General features: G+C 38.2%; 1 long non-coding RNA gene and 1 pseudogene across 1 annotated transcript; both read left to right on the top strand.

The window, feature by feature from the left end:
• The first annotated feature begins 1,492 nt into the window (after positions 1 to 1,492).
• LOC137387029 (zinc finger protein 420-like) lies at positions 1,493 to 3,156 on the top strand (annotated as a pseudogene).
• A 13,913-nt stretch (positions 3,157 to 17,069) lies between these two features.
• Positions 17,070 to 19,795, top strand: LOC137388745 (uncharacterized). Its single transcript, XR_010978014.1, has 3 exons — positions 17,070 to 17,174; positions 19,565 to 19,621; positions 19,729 to 19,795. It is a non-coding gene; the product is annotated as an uncharacterized lncRNA (long non-coding RNA).
• The last annotated feature ends 647 nt before the right edge of the window (positions 19,796 to 20,442 follow it).

Genomic DNA, 20,442 nt, shown 5'->3' with positions numbered 1-20,442 from the left:
AATTGTTTGAACGCAAATTTCGACTAGTTTAGTAATGCAGAAAAAGAATTGACGTCAGAAGACATTGTGGAAGGTATTGGACAATCCCATCAAAAGCAACAATCAGAACATAGCTATGCAAGCAAACGATGCAAATATTTTAGTTTTAAAACGTTAGCTTTTGTTTGTGCATTTAATATAAGTATGGTTCATTTAGGTAACTTGTTAATTAATATAACTTTGTAGCATTTGATAGATTATAATTACATAACTTTAAACTTTGCTGATTTATAGCACATTATTTGATAGCATTATTGCGTAAACTGATCTTGCAATTGATCGATGCTTTTAACTCCTCTTCTATTGCACATACCAAGCTGGTTTTTGCTGCAAGCTGTAGCAAACATATCAATGAGTGCAATAAGCTTTTATGAAACATCATTAATTAAGGAAATAAAATAAACATGTCTTCAAATTTAGAAATAAATGACATATAGAAGCTGCAACAAATTGTCAAACAGGACACACGCTATAATATCACTACAGGTTACTTATCAGCGATAGATATCAATTGGTAGAGATTTTTTTGCTCGCTCAATGCATATTTATTAAGATATCTTTGACAAGTTGGAGGTAAGTAAGTGAATTTATTGCATCCAAAGGGGTTAATGTCGCTCCACCGGAAGGGGGGACCACAATATAGGCGATATTCGCTTTGCCAATATAAGGGCTAAATTTATTTTCCCACAATTCTGACAAGCCGTTTGGAAAATACAACGCCACCTTCTATTTGAACCCACATGCAATCGACCGCCTCTATAAAGGAAGGATTGAAAACTAGAGCGCCATGACGTTTAATTAAAGGTTTTACAGTATATCAACTAATTCAGAAAGGATGGATATAGTCGAGTTTCACACAAAATATTGTTACACCAAAGTGCATCTAAGGGTTGTTAATGTTATTTGTCCATATTAAGGATGTGGTTGTTGCAACATGAGGTACGATGCATACAGAAATAGCAATATATTTAAATTTATTTATCCAAAAAAATCTGTTCATACTAAATGCTTTACATCTGATGGCTCATATTAGAATTTGTATTATATAAGTTTATTCATCATACTTGCAATGAAAGCTCTTAAAAGATCTTCTTATATTACTTACAGGGTTTAAATGAAATCTTTTGTGATATAACGATTCTTGAGTGTGTACTATACTACTAAGCCTATAGGCCAAAATCTATCAACTTGTATTGTAGCTGAAAATTGTGGACAGAAATCCTTTCAAAGAGAGCAGAATAATTTATCCGAAAGATTGTTAGGCACTACCGCTGCAAAGACAAAAATAAAAGGTCCCACTGCAAAGAAACATTCTTATTGTGAGCTATGCAGTGCTAGCTTTAATTGCCGCAGTCATCTAGCAACTCACATGAGAACATGCACCAGAGAGAAGCCATTCCAATGTAAGATATGTGGTAGTCGGTTTGCTCATCGCCATAATCTAACACGTCACATGAAGATTCATACTGGAGAAAAACCATTCCAATGCAATATGTGTAGTAGAAGATTTTCTGAGAGCTACCTTTTAACAAGACACAAAATGACTCACACTGGAGAAAAACCATTCCAGTGCAAGATATGCAGCAGTAGCTTTACTCAAAATAATATTCTAACAGCTCACATGAAGACTCATACCGGAGATAAGCCTTTCCAATGCAAAATCTGTGGTAGAGGATTTTCACAGAGCGGCCATTTAACAAGACACATGAGGACTCACACCAGAGAGAAGCCATTCCAATGTAAAATATGCAGTAGTCGGTTTGCTCAACGCCATAATCTAACAGTTCACATGAGGATTCATACTGGAGAAAAACCATTCCAATGCAATATGTGTAGTAGAAGATTTTCTGAGAACGGCCATTTAACAAGACACACAAGGAGTCACACTGGAGAAAAACCATTCCAATGCAATATATGTAGTAGAATATTTTCTCAGAGCAGCCATTTAACAAGACACATGAGGACTCACACTGGAGAAAAAACATTCCAATGCAAGATATGCAGTAGTAGCTTTGCTCAACGTAAAAGTCTAAACGCTCACCTGAAGACTCATACTGGAGAAAAGCCATTTCAGTGTGAGATATGCAGTAGTCGGTTTGCTCTTCACCATACTCTAACAAGTCATGTGAGGACTCACACTGGAGAAAAACCATTCCAATGCAATATGTGTAGTAGAAGATTTTCTGAGAACGGCCATTTAACAAGACACACAAGGAGTCACACTGGAGAAAAACCATTCCAATGCAATATATGTCGTAGAATATTTTCTCAGAGCAGCCATTTAACAAGACACATGAGGACTCACACTGGAGAAAAACCATTCCAATGCAGTATGTGTAGTAAAAGATTTTCTCAGAGCGGCAATTTAACAAGACACATGAGGGCTCACACTGGAGAAAAAACCATTCCCATGTAAGATATGCAATATTCGGTTTGACCTTTGCCATACTTTAATCGATCATATGAGGACTCACACTTGAGATAAACATTCCGGTGCAAGATATGCAGCAGTAGCTTTGCTCAACATAAAAGTCTAACAGCTCACATGAAGACGCGTACTGGAGAGAAGCCATTTCAGTGTAAGATAGGCAGCAGTGCCTTTGCTCTTCGTCAAACTTTAACAAGACACATCAGGATTCATACTGGAGAAAAACCATTTCAGCGCAAGATACGCTTCAGTCAATTTGCTCGTCGCCATAATCTAACAAGTCACATGAGAACTCACACTGAAGAGAAGCCATTTCGATGTAAGGTGTGCAGTAGTAGCTTTGCTCAACTCCATAATCTAATGTGTCATGTGAGGAATCATACTGGAGAGAAGCCATTTCGGTGTAGGATTTGTGGTAGAAGTTTTACTCAACACCATAGTCTAAAATTTCATGTGAGGACTCACACTGAAGAGAAGCCATTTCGATGTAAGATGTGCAGTAGTAGCTTTACTCAACGCCTTCAATTCAAGTCACACATGAAAAGTCATATTTGATGGGAGTCATTTCATTATAAGGCATACAACTGTATATGTTCAAACCTATTTGGATACACCCATATTTTCTGATTTGGTTAAATAAAAATTGTATAGCGAGTCGTCTTTTTCGTTGTGTGATCACATCTATTGTATATGGAGTTAAAATTTAATTATTTATTCATGGTAAGTTTTAAATAGCTTTGTGGTAAAAAATTACATGTATGTTTTCTATTAATTGACAAGCCCTGGTTCAAATTGGTTGAACTGAATATAACATGACTAACAAATGCAATTCTTCAGACATGGGTACATTGTCTGATCCTCCTGACTAAACCTTCTGAATTTTCAAACATCTAATTAATTACTTTTGTAATTATTTATTTGTAGCAAAGATTTAATTTTTATAGTGCATGAAATTTCTTACATACTTGCTAAGAAATAGTTCACAAAACAGTTAAGGTTTCCTGTTACATTTATCATTAGATTTTTTAGTTGACATCCAGCCTCATGGTGCATCTTGCTGGCCTGCTTAAAGGTTAAAATGCACCATTATTATCGTAGTATTAGCTGCAGATAACATTAAAGAATCTGGTTTCAATGATTGTTTAATTATGGAAAATATTGTGTATAAGCTGCCAACATGTACAGGCTACGCCCCGAGCTTTAGATGCTATTTTTTACGTTACAGGTATACAGAGTGCATAAACTGTACCCACTGTTTTTCCATTCATTTAACACACCGTAAAATCTATATTTGAATTCTACTTTAATTTGAATGCCGCCTCTATTTGATTGCTTCTTTGGCATTATTTGATCTTAACGAACCCATAGTAGCAAGTTATCAGTCGAAAATTGTCTACAAATGGTTCTTATAATGACTCGGTTATAGCAATAGCAACTAATTCTTTCGTCATACCTGTTCATATCGAATAATCAGTAAGCCACTATCTAAAAAGTGGCCTAAAATTTGAGTTCCGCTCCAGTTGCTTGGATATACACAAATTAAGTGGTTTTTGGGTTAAAAAAACCTGAATTTCTCAAATCTGGGTAGTAACTCTCTCCAAACCGGCACGATAGCCAGGAAAACAGGGGTGTATAAAAATACGAACAAACCCACTTCATTACATATGGAAATCATTTAAAATCAAACTGAGCATTAAGTTTTCATAAATTTATTGAATGAACACTCATATCTTTTAAATGAAAGTATAACTAAAGGTTTTGATTGTGAAAAAATCACAAGGGTGGATAGAAATGCCCCCTTTCTGGCATATGCCTTGCGAATTATCAAACAAATTAAAAAACATTGATAGTTGATTTATTTGATTATCCACTGGTCTATAAAAAAGTTAAAACTAGATTATGTTGGAACAAATAAAGAAAATAGTGAATTCAAATACACCAGAACTGAAATTAACCATCAAAGTCGTCGTCCTGTTGGATTTCTCCTTCGTCGTTGTCATCTCCTCCAGCTTTATTCTCACAGTGACAACACTGACAGAACTCGGTGCATTTCAGGTTCTGCTTATAGCAGCCACATTGTCCAGACTGACATTTACTAGCCTTACATGAGCAAAAGGCATCTTTGAGTACTTCCTCACTCTGTGTGAGATACCATCTTTGCAGAGCACCTAGACAAAAAAGTATGATGATCAGCTTGTAAACTATTATTGGCAAACCAACTGTTCTTTGAGCAATTTAAGACATTCTTGGCTGCAGGTCGAATCATGTTTGGTTTTTTGTTCACAAATTGAACATCTTTCTGAAAAAACTAATGAAAAATCCATTACTGGCGCTATGTATTGATCATGCATACCTCTCGATCTCAGGGGCATCATCATACTTATTGTGGAGCTCTCTTAACTGAGTTATGGATTAGATCTGCTTCATGGTGACTAATCAATAAGTGATCACTTCCCGGCAGAAGGTAGGGCTGAGTCGTGTATCCAGGTTACTAAAAAAAAAAGTAAAAAATTATTACAAATGCATATGGTACTGTTTGTCGCAAGAGATTCCCATGTAATATTATGTTCAGATAGCATGTACTGTAATTCATAAAAAGGTGCTCCCTCACCAGGGAAAAAATCAACGATTTTGTTATTGTTTAGAAGGACACCAGTCCAGCATAGGCCATGTTAAGTTTTTCAATTTCACATACACAGACAGGATGAAAGTGTATTAGGTGTTAGATTATGCATTCTGTTCTGTAGAGTTGCCCCGATTTCGTTATCGGAATTGGTATTGGTGCCGATATGGGTGTTAAGTATCCAATCGGCCGATTTTTTCTGAAACTATTTGAAAGTTCTGATACTTTTTACAGATCAACTATTTTCAGAAAATCATATTTTAGCCTGCTGCACTAATAAAAAATCATCAGCTGCAAGCTTCTTACTTTTACCTAATGGATTTCAGTCCTGTCACACAAATTATTTCATGTCTACAGCCTGATCAACACAGCTAAGGAACCTTTTTGCTTTAGTCAGGAGGTAATCACAAAGTGTGGTATTTCCCAATTATAGCGATAGGATTTATTGCAGCCAATCACGAGCAAGATAATAAATATGGAGACAAAAACGCAGTGTAATATTTATATTTACTAGCATTACGAAAGTAATTTAAACAGTCAGTGCATAAAGTTATCTATCACTTTCTTGATCCTGACGATACAATGTATCGTTTGTACCGTACAAAAAACGGTAACCCCAGTGGCTTATCGGTATTTAGTTTGTCCTTCATCATCTGTGTCATCGTCCTTCAGTATGACTGGCTACATTGATAATGATGGAAGAAAGATACTTCTTACTGAGATAATTGAATCACTAACGTAATCAAAACAAACGCTGATTTGCTCTAAACTTGTACAGGAGCAGCAGTTTATCCAGCAATAGAAAAGAGACTTCGTTATCACAGAGAGAACTGTACCATTAACAGTAATTACCTTTATTTACAAGTTACAAGAAACATGGACTGTTTTGTTACTACATGCACGGTATGTCAGTATGTGAATATGTATACACATGTATATTTTTTCCATAAATACAAACAAATAAATACATTAACATATATACTTTCTTTGCATTATGTTTTTATTTGCATAATAAAATAAACAACTATCTGTGCAACACAAAATATCTGAATCGGATTATTTTTCAATGAGAATCGGTATATCGGTATCTGAATCGGCTGGTGAGTTTAGAATCGGGGCATCTCTACTGTTTTGCAAAAGAAATAGCCACATTTCACACAATCTGCATATTGTGCAGTACTACATATATTAGGTTTCTACCTGATTGAGTAAAGATTCACTGAAAAGAAACAGAGTATAGCTGAGCTATGGCATATTATAAATAATTTCAAGTCTACATATTAAGTATTGATCTAAATCACATTTTACACACTTTTCATATTTCATTTGGTGCCTTGCTAACATCTAAGTATATGGTGGACATGTCATACTAGTTTGCACTCTGGTTTTGGTTGATATTGGACGATCGGAGCAGTTATGTACAGAACATCCTGCAATAATGTTCATACTCCCACAAATAACAATGTACAGTGATTACACCAACCTGGATGATGCGCTTGTGTATTGTGTGTGGGTGTTATACAATGATTTCAGCCCTGGGTATTGGTAGTAACACTGTCTGTGGTAACAAATCTCCTGAGTGAAAAGAGAAAATGTACCAAGAGGCTATGATCAGCTCTTAGCTCAGCAGCTTGTTTTAATTTACCTTGTAAAAACAAACAACAATTCAACAAATCATCACAAATGCTAGATTAATTAGTCTTTAGGGTAGACCACGGTTGTGATAAACATAATGCCAAGGTTACCTAACTTACCAGCATCTTTGGTCTCTGCCCTTAGTAGACCATCTCTGATGCGCTTACCAGCTTTCTTAGTCCACTGCTCCTTTTTTCCACAAATAACACATAGTTTCGGTAGCGCAATTTCAGCTCTTATTGAAGATAAGGAGCGCAGTTGTTTAGTAGTTGGCTCAAGATCTTCATTCTCATGAGTTACAATCTTGAAAGAAACATGCGTAGGTTATCAATAAAATTTAACCAGATGCAGGCATTCATCATGTCATTCATCATTCAGAGGTGTCTAGACAACAGTGAAAGCCTAGCTCAAAGTTTGTAATTTTAATTTAATAAATGTAATTTAAAATTTTAAAACATTAGGTACTGCAGGTTAGTTCAGAATTATGAGCTTGCTTACATTTGGCTGTTGTGTTGATTTGAGCTTTGCTAAGCTGGTTATCCTTACATAGCAGGTTTGGTGAATTAAAGGCAGCTCAGCTTTGTTACCAGTGAACTTATCAACAACATCATCATAAGTATAAGAATGCATAAATTCCTTGCACAAAGTTTTTTCTGGATCTTTATTAGTAACTACCAAGTCGTTGGCATACTTCAGCAACTTATCATAGCATAGCTGACTCAGTTGTTTTGGTAGATTTTTTTGGCTAGTGCTTTGAAAGTGGCAGCAACAAATCATAATGCTGATTATCTTACTCAGGAATCAAAAGCATGTCGATTAGAACTCAATTTCTAAGTATTAATAAATGCTAGAACTTCACACACTATTCACTTTTAAACGACCTTGCGCTTTAAACCAATCAAATGGCCGAAATTTATTTGGCAAGACAGAGCAACTCCTCAATTTTAGTTCCCAAAAAAATCATTAATTCTGAGTGTATGTGCCGGGTTGCAGTGAGGTACTACCTGCCATGTTGTTCAGCACCTTCAACTCTATAACCCACAACCCACACAGTATATATCCATGCAACTGGAGCGGAACTAAACAATAATTGGAGGTGGCTTACTGACTAAAAGTTCATTTTCTAACTTATATTGTGTTCTTTTTTCGTTGAAACTTTGAAATCAACAACAAAGACATCATTATTAACTGAATTGGGCTAATAGTAGAATTTTTGACGCAAACTTGATACTTCGACATACATGTATGTGAAAAACAGTTTACATTTGCGATGGTATATGAACCACTACTTTTAGGCTAAAAGTTGCCCTCAGCAATGAAGTTTTGAGTCCATCATTTGGTTGAAATTCAATGCATAAAATTTTTGTTTGGGCGCTAGTATCGACTAGTTTAGCAGTGCAGAAAAAGAGTTGAGGTCAAAAACATTGTGGAAGGCATTGAAGCTATAGAAGCCACCATAGCTAGAACTGTCCCTATCTTCGAAAGCAACAATCATGATGCAACTGGCCCAGCAAAAGATGCAAATCCTTTTGTTTCAAAATTGTTATTTTCAGTTCCTGCTTGTATTGTAGGTTTGGTTCCTTTATGTAACTTGTTTTGGACATATATCTGTAGCATTTGATAGACTACTGTTATATAACATTAATATTTGCAGATGAATAGCATATTATTTGATAGCATCCTTGCAGTTATCTTAACCTTGCTTATAATGGATCGACTCTCAAAATTCCTCTTCTTTTGTATATAAAAAGCGAGTTTTGGCTGCATATTTATTTGGAGATATTTGACAAGTTAGCATATTTACTGCATAAAAAATGATTAACGTACCTCTGACTGAAGAGGAGTGCAAAATTAGGCAACATTCGCTTCACTCGTAAAAGGTTAAATTAATATTCCCAAAGTTCTGTCAAGTTGTTTGAAAATTACAACGCTAGCATCTATTTAAACGCCACCTCCATTCAACTGCCACATCCATTTCACCGCCACCATGCTGTTAGGTCGGAGGCTAAAACCTTGGGCAGCAGGTTATGACTCGCACTCATGGATGAGCTGAAGTTTCATACTAAAGTATAAAATACTATAAGCTCTTTATAGTAGGAGAAAACATACTTGCTGCCGTGGCAAAACTACTCTAATAGTTGCAACCGAACTCAACTGCAGTAAGTGATTGGCAGATTTAGGTGAGAATACTATTAGTATTTTAACGGTAGTAGTGTGGAGGACCGGGACATGCCTGTGTACTATTTACTGCACTCATATATATATCCGCACTATCATTTAACCGAACCTCTCGAACTTCCTTTATTGCATACTTGAACTGCCTTTTTATTATTATATAACTGTATTACTGAACTGCCCTTTTATTATATAACTGTATTACTGAACTGCCTTTTTGTTACATAACCATCCTGTTATATCTGGCATATCCTTTGTGATATAAATAGATCAGTAGGCGGAGTTAAACGATAGGCGCTGGCTATATAAGCCAGCGCGGTAGACAGGCAGGGTGTGCTTGATTCCATTCATACTTGTGCATACTTGTATTGAAGATATCGATAATAAACTGCTATATACTCATACGAACTGCTTCTATTGACGCCTGCCTGGTTGGCTCACCGATTGTACAAGCAGGCTCAGTGCAACCAACAGACGGAACTGCCAGGATGACTCTAAGAAGGCTAGGAGGCGATCCACGGCCTTGTCTAGACTCGATCGGGTGTGCCATGGCACTAGAGATCCAGTCTTAAGACCAGCCATTAGTGGATCCAGACTAGCCTGAGATAGAGATCCAGAGGCAGGCCGGGGGTTTGGTTTCGGAGCAAGCCTGACTACTAGGTTCTTGTCTTGGACTGACTTGACCGCCACAGGCAGGTCAATCAGGCCTCGGACAAGGTCAGCCAGTAGCCCAGGTTGCGACTCCCTTGTTAGGAAGTAAAGCTGACTCAGCTACCGGAGTCAGATCCTTTACACTGGTGGCAGCAGTGGGATTTGCTTAACCCACAACAGGACGACTAACAGGGACTAAAAAGACGACGCAGGTATGACCAGACGGACTCGCAGCGCGGAAAGACCGGAAGCTCTCCGAACGGAGGGACTAGGAGGTCTAGAGCGACTGACAGGTGTCTTGGAAAGACTGCTCGTCAACCAGGGAACACAGGGACCCCCTGCACCAAGAGAAACATTCAGAGCCCCAGAATATGACGGGAATAGCGATGTAGAGGCCTTCATCAGGCAGTTCAACGATGTAGCCGTTGCAAATGACTGGGGGCCAGGGTCCGCGCTGTTACACATCCGAGAGAGACTGCGAGGGCAGGCTAAGGACTGTGGACACGGGCAGACCATACACGGCGTATTTAACAACCTCCGGGCCAGGTTTGGACTGACACCCAAAGAAGCCAGAGCCAAACTGCAGGGCCTAAAAAAGGACCAGCAAGCAACGCTATTTGAGCACGCCACCCAAATAGAGAAGCTGACCGACATCGCGTTTGGGGAAATGTCAGATTGCCTAAAAGAGGAGATGGCCGTGGACACGTTCTGTGGTACGCTGGGCAATGTTTATTTGCAGCGACATCTGCTAGCGGTGCCTACTCCTACGTTGGAGGCAGCCGTGAGAGCAGGGAACGAGTACTTACAGGTTCGACCTAGTATAGCGTCTCACCAAGCCCAACCCTTCAGGTCGGACGTCAGGGCAGTCCAGCCAGACGAGACAGGACAGGGCGAGGGAGAACGGGGCCCCGAAGAGCCGATTGTGGTGGCTAGGACTACCCCGAATACCCTCGAGCTGCTGTTGACCTCGGTGACGGACCTAGCCAAAGAAGTGGCTAAGTTAAAATTGTATATCCATCGACCGCAGTCTATTACAGAAAGCGGGACGAAGAAAAAGGAAATAGCGAGATGCTGGGGGTGCAACCAGGAAGGCCACCAGAGGAGAAGTTGTCCGCGGAGGCAGGCAAATCAGAGGACACCCTACAGGCAGGACCAGGGAAACGCCTACGGCCCGCAGCAGTAGGTCTACCTGCTGGCTGCACAAGGGCACCCGGACACGAAAAACACAGACAACGTAACAATACAAGTCGAAGGGAATCTGGGGTTGATCCGGAGGGTTGGCAGCATCCGACTAAAACGGCGGCACCGGTCAGGAGACCCCCGGTAGAAACGATTCCCGTCTACAACCCATACCAAAGTCTATGGGAACTGGACGAGGAGGAAGAGGGATGCGAGGCGAGCCCCCGGGACTCACCGCGGGCGGCCAAACAGGCGCAGCGGCAGTACCTCCACCAGATCCAGAGACTGGACGAGAAACGAAGAGTTTATGGACGTACCAGAGAACCAGAGAGGCCAGGGCGGAAGGGAGGTCCCACTAGGGCCGAGCACCCCGAGCGATCTGGACAGCAAGGGTCGGGACAGAGAGCGGATTCAGGGGTAACTGAAGCTCTCGAGAGACCAACGCTGTACAGATCAGGAAGAAGGGAGCTTGCGACCCAGATGGAACCCCGCCGTAAGCCTAGACAGGTTAGGTCAGAGAGAGATGGCCCCACCAGCGCTGATCCGTTCAGGAGATCCGTATCAACCGGATCGGGATGGAACGAGGACCCAGCAATGGCGGAGCATCTCCAGAGACCGGAGTACCATAGACCCAGAGGCGAAAAGGGCTGGAATGAAGCCGAACCCCCGAGACGGGGGCCGACCCGAGGCGGCCATCTCCGAGGAGGGAATCTAGGCCAACCCACGAGTCCGGTGTCGGGTCCGACAGGCCGGTACGGGGAGAGCACAAGGCCAGCTACTCCCGAGGAAAGCCTGGAGGACCAGCTCGAAAAGAGTCCACCACCGGACAGGCCTAGGGGACGTCCGAGGAGGAAAAAATCGGAAGAGATGCTCGATACCGCCGCAACGGGGGAAGGGTTGCCAAGGGTTGGAGCCTTGGAAAAACCCCATAGGTCGAGCTACTTCCTACCGGGAAAGGTAGAGAGGCAAGACCTCCTGTTCCTCATAGACACCGGCTGCAACACTAACCTACTCTCCAAAAAGGTGTTCGACAGAATGCCGGAGCGAGTGAGGGTGCAGTTAGAAGAGAATGACCGGTACGGACTCATGGCAGATGGTAGCAAGCTCCAGTTTTATGGACTGATAAGGCTAACCGGAAGGATCAGGGACGTGGCTATAGAGGAGAACTTCCTCGTAAGCCAGATCAGCGAAGACGCTATTCTGGGTATGCCTTTCCTGATCTCCCACAAGTGTCAGATTGAATTCGGCCGACCCGTCATTTCCCTAGGGAATAGGCAACTTACTTGCACCGACAAATACGGGAGGATAATGGTGTCCAACGTTCACGCCTGGAAGAAAGTTACTATCCCTCCCTTGTCGGGGGTAAGAGTGACGGGGAAGATCTCCGCCAGAAATTACGTCCCGATGGGCTTGATAGAGGGCTCTGATCCACACATACCCGTGGCATGCAGCCTGAACAGGCCTGGAGAGGGGGGTGATGTCACCATACGATGCCTGAACCCCGGACGTCAACCGATAGAGTTGGGCGCCGGACACGTCATTGGCTCATACACGGCTGTGGAAGAAGAGGACATACAGACGGATCTCTGGTCTGGGCCGGAACACGGGAGCCTCGACGAATCAGGAGTGGGGTGTGCCACTGTAAGGACGGGGGAAGCCGTCCCGGGTCACCTGGTTGAGCTATATCGGCAGGCCCTCCCAGGATGCCGGCACGAAGGAGAGAAGCAGAGCCTGGCCCATCTTCTGACCAGGTACCAGGACGTGTTCAGCAAGTATGATGGCGACGTAGGAAGGACCGACCGAATCGCCCACAGCATACCCCTGATGGAGGGTGCCAGGCCGGTCAGACAACCCCCCCACCAAAAAGAAACGATTATATTTCAGTACTTCTATTTTAATTACAGAAACCTTCAGCAATTCGACAATGCTATAGACTGGTTAAATGTGCATGTTATTTTTTCGTGAAATGCGCATGACTTAATGGTTCTATTCTCTGTCGCTCGGCGGTTCGTTTGCCGGTCTTAATTTTGATAAAAGCAAGGCTTGGCAAGTTTTAACAACGATTTTCGGGCAAAATAATCTGTCTAATTGTCTATAGTCCAATTAGATGGGTAAGTCTTAGGATACTGTCCACAATTCACAAAGATTACTCAGCTTTTACTCAAATAGACCAATAAAATGCGGTCTCTATGAAAATAAGCTTGTTACTAATGATATAGACTAATCAGCAGGCCTCTCACTAGCGGCCCACAGACTATCTAACAGAAAGTTCACCGCAGAAAAGTCACATACAAATAGAATACCGTGATCGTTTACAGCTGTAGAGGCTGGTAAAATTCTTAGCTATTGGGTCTTCAGTAACTATATATCAAGTGATTCTGGCTCTTTTAGTGCATGTATTTCATGTGAAAGACTAATAGTATTCAAAGATTATGGCGACAGTCAAAATATGAATATCGAAATTGCTTGAAAAACAGGATTGGTGAAGTTTATAAGGTTTTGTAGCTTTTTAATGAAGTTAATTCACGGTTTTTATTCATTTCTTTTGTATTTCTTATTAAAGCGTCTTCTTTTCAATAACCTGCATTTTAAATTAACCGGATATCTTCATTATTTCTCAACTTATCACAATATTTGTGACATTATGTCAACAGTTGTGTGAATAAAGAGAAAATTGGGCAGTGTTAAAAAATAAATTTGGTAGTAAAAGAGTTAACTAGTTGATATTACTATTTAAACAATTTTTTGGCAGAGCAACTTTCACACGCTGCATTTAGCACTAATGCAATGCGTAAAAGTTTAGCTCTGCAAACTTTTATGCATTGCATTTACCTTTGCCCAAAATTTGCAAAATGTTTTTATGCATGTTCTTTGAAGTATTAAGACAGTGTTAAACAATAAATTACTATTAGCCTGAGACAGTTAGTAATTATTTCTATGGTTTTGCTTTCAAAGTTTAAAGAAAAAGCGAAAAACTTTGGAGTTAGACAACAAGAAAATAGATTCTTAATAATGCAAACGAAAAGTGTCAGTCAAATGGATGTGGCCTTCATGTAGAGGGTGGTGCTCTATTTTTCAACTCTTCTTTCGTGGTGGTAGTCATATAGAGGTGGCATTCAATTAGCGATTTCGCTGTAGTTCTCAAGACTTGCGAAAAACCTCTAATTGAACCCCACCTTTATTTGAACGTCACCCTTATTTGACCATCACTTTGACATTTTTTTATCTTTGCGAACTCATAATAGCAAGTGATAATTAAAAAGTATCTGCAAAATCGTACTAATAATGACCTGGTTACATCAATAACAATTAATGCTTTTGTTGTTTCTGTTTATATAGATGTAAGAAGCTCGATAGAAGTATTTAATAACTGTATCACACTAATAACAGTTCCTTGTTTAATGCAGTTTTGATACTTTAACATACAAGAAAAATGGTTTACATTTATAATGGTACAGTCAAACATGGATAACTCAAACTTCACGTGACCGAGTGCAAGTGTTCGAATTATCAGAGCGTTCAAGTTATCAGAGCACTGTCACAAGTCCATGTATTTACTTATTTATTAGTAGATACATGTACATATACAAAGTATAATATAAATCAAAAGCACAAATGGCTTATTTCAAATTAAATTCTTCTAATGTAAAGTTTAAAACTTTTTTATTAAAAAGTATAGAGATTTTTTCTATCACTTGAGATTAGTTTGTTGTTTGAGGTGATGTTATTGCCAGGGCGTTTTTTAGATTGACATTGGCAAAACTTGATCGTTGTTGAAATGCTCAAAAGAAAAGACATCTTTTTCTTTTGAGCATTTTACCCACGATCAATTTTGCCGATTTTTCTTGAAATTTATGCAAAGATTACCTCACTTTACCTTGCTTCCCAAGGGCGATCGCTAATCGGATGTTTGGTATAAATCAAATTTCACCAAACCTTTCGAAAAGTCGTTGACAAAAATATTTTGCCGATGGTGGTACTAACGACGCTTATGAATTACGAAAAGTTGAGGTTTTCATCTATGGCTTGGAATAAAGGGATTTTTTAAAGCGATAACAACCGTTTCGGTAGCCGTTGGGCAAAAAACAGTTCGAGCTAACAGGGTTGAGTTCGAGTTATCTATAGCAATTTATCATTACGTGGGAATGGACCAAAGAAACCGTTCGAGTTATCCATGTGTTCGAGCTATCCGTGGGCGAGTTAACCATGTGTTCGAGCTATCCGTGGTCGAGTTATCCATGTTTCACTGTATATGAGTGACTACTATTAGGCTCAAAGCTCTCCTTAGCACCCATCCGACAAAAAGTTTATCATTATCCATGCTGAATACAACGTGTAAAGGCTTTGCTCTGTTAAAAAGTTTCACGGCACTAATATCGACCAGTTCAGCAGTGCAAAAGAAGAGTAGAGGCCAGATTTTATTGTGGAAGGTATTGAACAGCCAATAAATGTTCCTTTTCATCAAAGGAATAAGCACAACACAACTGCCCGAGCGAATAATGCAAATATTTTTGTTTCGAAATTGTTAATTGTTGTTTCTGCATGTATTATAAGTATGGCTCGTTTTTTTCACTTGTTCTTATTTATCCCACGACCAAACAAGAGTGAAACGATTGATTGGGAGAATTATGATAAATGCACATGTGCACACAACTCCCGAAAAATTATCCGTTAACGGCCGTCACCAAACCTTTGCAACGAAATCCTATCAACAATTTTAACTATTTTTCAGTAAAGTCGTTTAAGTATAATAATAATACAAAAAGCATATATAAACCTATTTAAATATGTTACCAAGCCTTTGAAAGGTTACTGCAAATTCCTAAAACTAACCCATCTGATTGGATTATACACAAATAGACAGATTTTTTTGGTCGAAAGTCGCCACAAAACGCTTGAAAAGCTTGGATTAATAAAAGTTAAGACCGGAAATTGCAACGCCGGGCGACAGAGAATAGAACGATAAAGTCTTGCGCATTTCACGAAAAAAACGTGCACTTTTCACCAGTCTATAGCATTGTCGAATTGCCGAAGGTTTTGGCAATTAACATAGGAGTACAGAAATCGTTTCATTCTTGCCGATTTCAATTTTTTCATTTTCAATTTCATTTGCCAACATATTTGAATACTTTCGCATTCTAACTGATGTCCAATGCAGTGTCAGTAAAGCAAATGATGATATTTTTTTAACGTTTCTTATGAGATTATTACAATAATTAATTATAAGTTTGGATGACTACGGAACAATGACTACGTAGTACAGATTTTTTAAAAATCTATATATAAATATCAAAACTTCGTGATATTGTTAGCTATGCCGTTTTGAAATGTAAAAAAAAATTGTGCTTTGGTTTTTTTATATTATTACTATATAAATAATATTGGTTATTCTAATAATATCAGTGCATTTTACTTCTAATATTGGCCAATATTGCATTTCTCTTTTTGCAGGAGGAGAGATATAAACATATATAATCTTTTCCTTTCATTATTGCTATTTGTTGTATATAATAACACCCACACCCAGTACATTACAGCTACCATTGCAGTTATCCTATTTGAATGCTAATATTGCATTTCTCAACCATCAGTACCCTTTTCTTTTTTCCAATATCACTTTGGTCGTGGGCTGTATGACAGTGGAATTTCTAGTATATTTATTGCACTGGATATAGAATAATATTAATCTATAACTAATAAATCTGCAGATTTATAGCAAATTATATAGTAGGATCTTTTCACTAGTGTTGAGTCGGCTTGCGATGAAGTTACTATTTTCTATTGCTCATAAAAAGCCAGCTCTAGCTGCAAACTTTAGCAAACATATCAATGAGTGCAATGACCTTTTATGCAACATTGTTAACTATAGTTATAAAATGAAAAATATGCCTTCAAACTTGGAATGAAATAGAAAAGGTTTAAGCTATAACAAATTGCAAAGCATTACACAGGCTATAATATTATCTAGTTCCTCTTGAAAAAGAGTGCAAAGTGTAGATGACATTTGTGATGCCCGAAAAAATGATTAAATTTCCCTTCCCAAATGCCGATGAGTTATTTAAAAAATACAAAATCAAGCTCTATTTGAATGCCACCTCCATTTGACAGCCTCTATTAAAAAATAGTTAAAAGATAAAGCACCATAGTGCTAAATTACAACTTTTATGGTATATTTTAGTAATAATAAGTTTGTACTTCAATGTTTGGCATTGTCTGACCAATTACAAGGTTAATTGTTTATTTTTATTTACAAGTAAATTTCATTCATAAAAAACTAGTTTCCCGCAATCGCTTGCATGGAAATATGGGTGTTACTTAGTCTAGTCTTACACACTTTTCTTATTCAGATACACCGATCTCCACATATAATGTCTGCCACGAACAATGTGTTAATAAAATCAGGCTCAAAAGCAGATTATTTGAGTGACAGTCTCTATCCCACAGGTTAGTTAGAGAGTTCTGCTAAACTGTGTATATTGTAAAGATTATTGTTCGTAAGAATGTTTGCAATATGTATTCATGTTTTTTATACCCATTTCTTCCTTATTCGTGCCATAAGAAGCCATGTTATCTGTGCGCATTTCGTATTTATCAATGTTCTTTGTAGCCTAATTGTAGCTTAATTGATCAATTTTTTTATTTGTATTTCTTCTTTAGCCATGTGCTTTTTAAGCTTGTCTGCTATTTTTATTTCTTTTATAGTCATGTCTAGTATAGCTATATTCTTTGTAGATGTAACTGAACACTTCTAATTGAACGCCAACCTTCATTAGAATGCCACCTTTATTTGAACAGCACCTCCATTTGGCCACTACTATAGGAGAAAAGTTGAAAAATCATCCACCACGTTTAAATTCACCGCCACCCATATTTGACTACTACTTTGACATTATTTGATCTTTATGAGTCCATAATAGCAGTTTATCAGTGAAAAGTGTCCTCAAAATGGTACTAATAATGACTAGGTTACATCAATAACAATTTATTCTTTTGTTTTTTCTGTTCATATCAACGTCCGTTTTTTTAAGTATAAAGGTTTTAATAGTTTTTTTCGTTAAAACTTTGAAAGTAATATCAAAGAAATAATTACTATCTGTATCAGGCTAATAGTGGTTGCTTGTTTAATGCTGTCCTGATACTTTGACGTATGTGAACAACGGTTTACATTTATGATGGTATATGAATGACTAGTTTTAGGCTAAAAGTTGTGCTTTGCGAGGCTGCTAAAAGCTTATCGCTTGTGTGAAATGCAACACGTAAATGTTTTCCTGTGTTCAAACAATTGATTGGACGCTAGTCAATTGTTCATGAATATGTATTTAAGCGCTTGATTTATTATTATTGTACAACTTATAAATTGGCAAATTTTTGCTGCGATCTGTAGCAAACCTATTCATGAGGGCAATAAGTTTTATGCAACATCATTGAATACACTTATAAAATAAAAATTTACTTTCAAAGTTAAAATGCAATAAAAGATTTAGAACACCAAAAAATTGCAAAATAATATCATCTAAGGTTAATTGTAAGCAATAGATAATGACTGTTTCCCAATGCATATTTATATAGCGATCCTTGACAAGTTAGCAGAAGCATTGCAATCAAATGGGTTAATTTCACAGTCTGAAGGAAAGTGTGCAATATATATCACATTCACTTCTCCCATAAAAGGGTTAAATACATATCCCTAAATCCTGAAGAGCGTTTTGAAAAAAACAACACCAGCCTCTTTTCGACGCCAGTTCCAGTTGACCGCCAGTATTGAAAAAAGGGTTGGAAAATAGAGTGGCAAGACGTTCAAATAGAGATTTGACGATATCTTATATTCCCATACATGTCTGCTATAACCTTGCCCCCTCAAGCCATAGTGTATTGTAACTAAATACTATTCTATTGTGATGCATTAGCCAACCAGCTTAAAGGTTGACTTGCAACAAAATTCACAATATCGTTATTTCATATCAAAAGATTCGCCATGTCTTACTTTGTTGTGTTGTAAGTGCAAAATATGTGGAAATGTGATTACAAGCTCTTAAAAGCTAAAAAACAAACAGAAAATCACAGCCACACGAGGCCGCCGTAGTTTGGATTCCCTTTCCAAAACGGCTCAAATGTAATGTAGTTGGGGTAGAGGGTTTATGTTTACACTTTCTTGCAACCTTATTCGTCGAAATATTTTCACACATACTTCACGCATTCAATAAAACTATGTCTATTGTTCTTACGCGTCTATTTTTTGTCATTGTAATGCTGTCACTTTTAGCAGTGATATCTTATAACTTACCATAAAACTTCATTTAATTTTTTAACCTTACCTCGAATGAGTACATATCATTGTCTGATAATCAAGACGAGCGTATTGGTCACCTCTAATAATTGAAAAGTGTTGCAAAAGTTATTTGCGAAGTATTGGGTCACATGATCAGATTATGACTTGACGATTAGATCAAGCTGAAACAAATATGTAAAGTAGCGAGCATCTATATTTGATACGGGGTCTTCGGTAAACCCCAAATTGTTTGTCATAAACTAGTGCTACGATAAGTGTTATATTGAGCTTTTTATTGGCCTTTCAATTCACATGAGAACATCACGTGACAAGACATTAATCAAACTGTCATCACTGTCATCATAATACCTTGTAATCACATTTCCACATATTTGGCACCTACAACACAACATAGTACGACATAGTGAATCTTTTGATACCAAATGACTGTAATGTGAATTTTGTTGCAAGTCAACCTTTAAAGTACTGTTTAGGCTTGTCCTTTTATGTAGCTCCACTAAATCAATGTTTGTAGGTAGTAAATTATGAATACATTATATTGTAGATATCGAGATTAAAGTAGAGCCTGATGATTCATCAGTCAACACAGACAGTAATGAAGGTAATCATGGAGGAAGAATTTTCTCATGACAATCATGACATATTATTATGTTTATGAAAAACTGCTCATAATCATTCTTTCATGATGAACTTTCATAATTATTGCAGTAGTTACAGAAGTGAAAACCGAACCAGGACCTGATGATGGTCCTGATAACCTCTACCCAACTGGTAAGTTAAAGATTATTTGAATAATAGGGATAACTGCTGCTGATAAGCTTTGATGTCAGGTGCTTTTGAAATGAATGGTTAAACAGGTTTGATTTAGTAAAGGTGATATACAGTCGACCTTTGACCTTTGTTTGTTTGAACTAATACAGACTGGCTGTGTCAGGACATTGATAAATGAGGAATGTGCATTAAACAGACATAATTGTCTCATACATACCACAAGGGCACAATACGTGTACAGTATGCATATACAGTATCAGATTACAAAATGATTATGCCCACAATAGGGTGCAGTATAATCATAGACCTATCAACTATACTTGTAGGTAATATAATATACATGTAGTATAACATATTATAGTTAATAGGTCTATGAGTATGATATAGACCTTTTGAACGGCGTAGTGTGATTGAAATCACCTATATTTTGCACTCTCCAACAGCAAGAGTGAAATTGCTGTTGCTGGCTCGGCATTTCTTTTTATCCTTTAGGCGCCATTTTTGCATTTCCACATAAACTCTTATGTTGCCCGAGTGCCAATTTCTGTGAATCTGCAATGGCTGAGAATTGATGAAACTTCATGACCAATGAGTGAGCATAATATGTCTACAAACCTGATATATTGGCAGTAGAATTATATTTGGACTAGC

This window comes from Watersipora subatra, chromosome 2 (genome assembly GCF_963576615.1).
Source record: "Watersipora subatra chromosome 2, tzWatSuba1.1, whole genome shotgun sequence".
Classification (NCBI taxonomy): domain Eukaryota; kingdom Metazoa; phylum Bryozoa; class Gymnolaemata; order Cheilostomatida; family Watersiporidae; genus Watersipora; species Watersipora subatra.
Note: the sequence above shows the minus strand (reverse complement) of the source record. Positions and strands in the feature narration are given on the sequence as shown.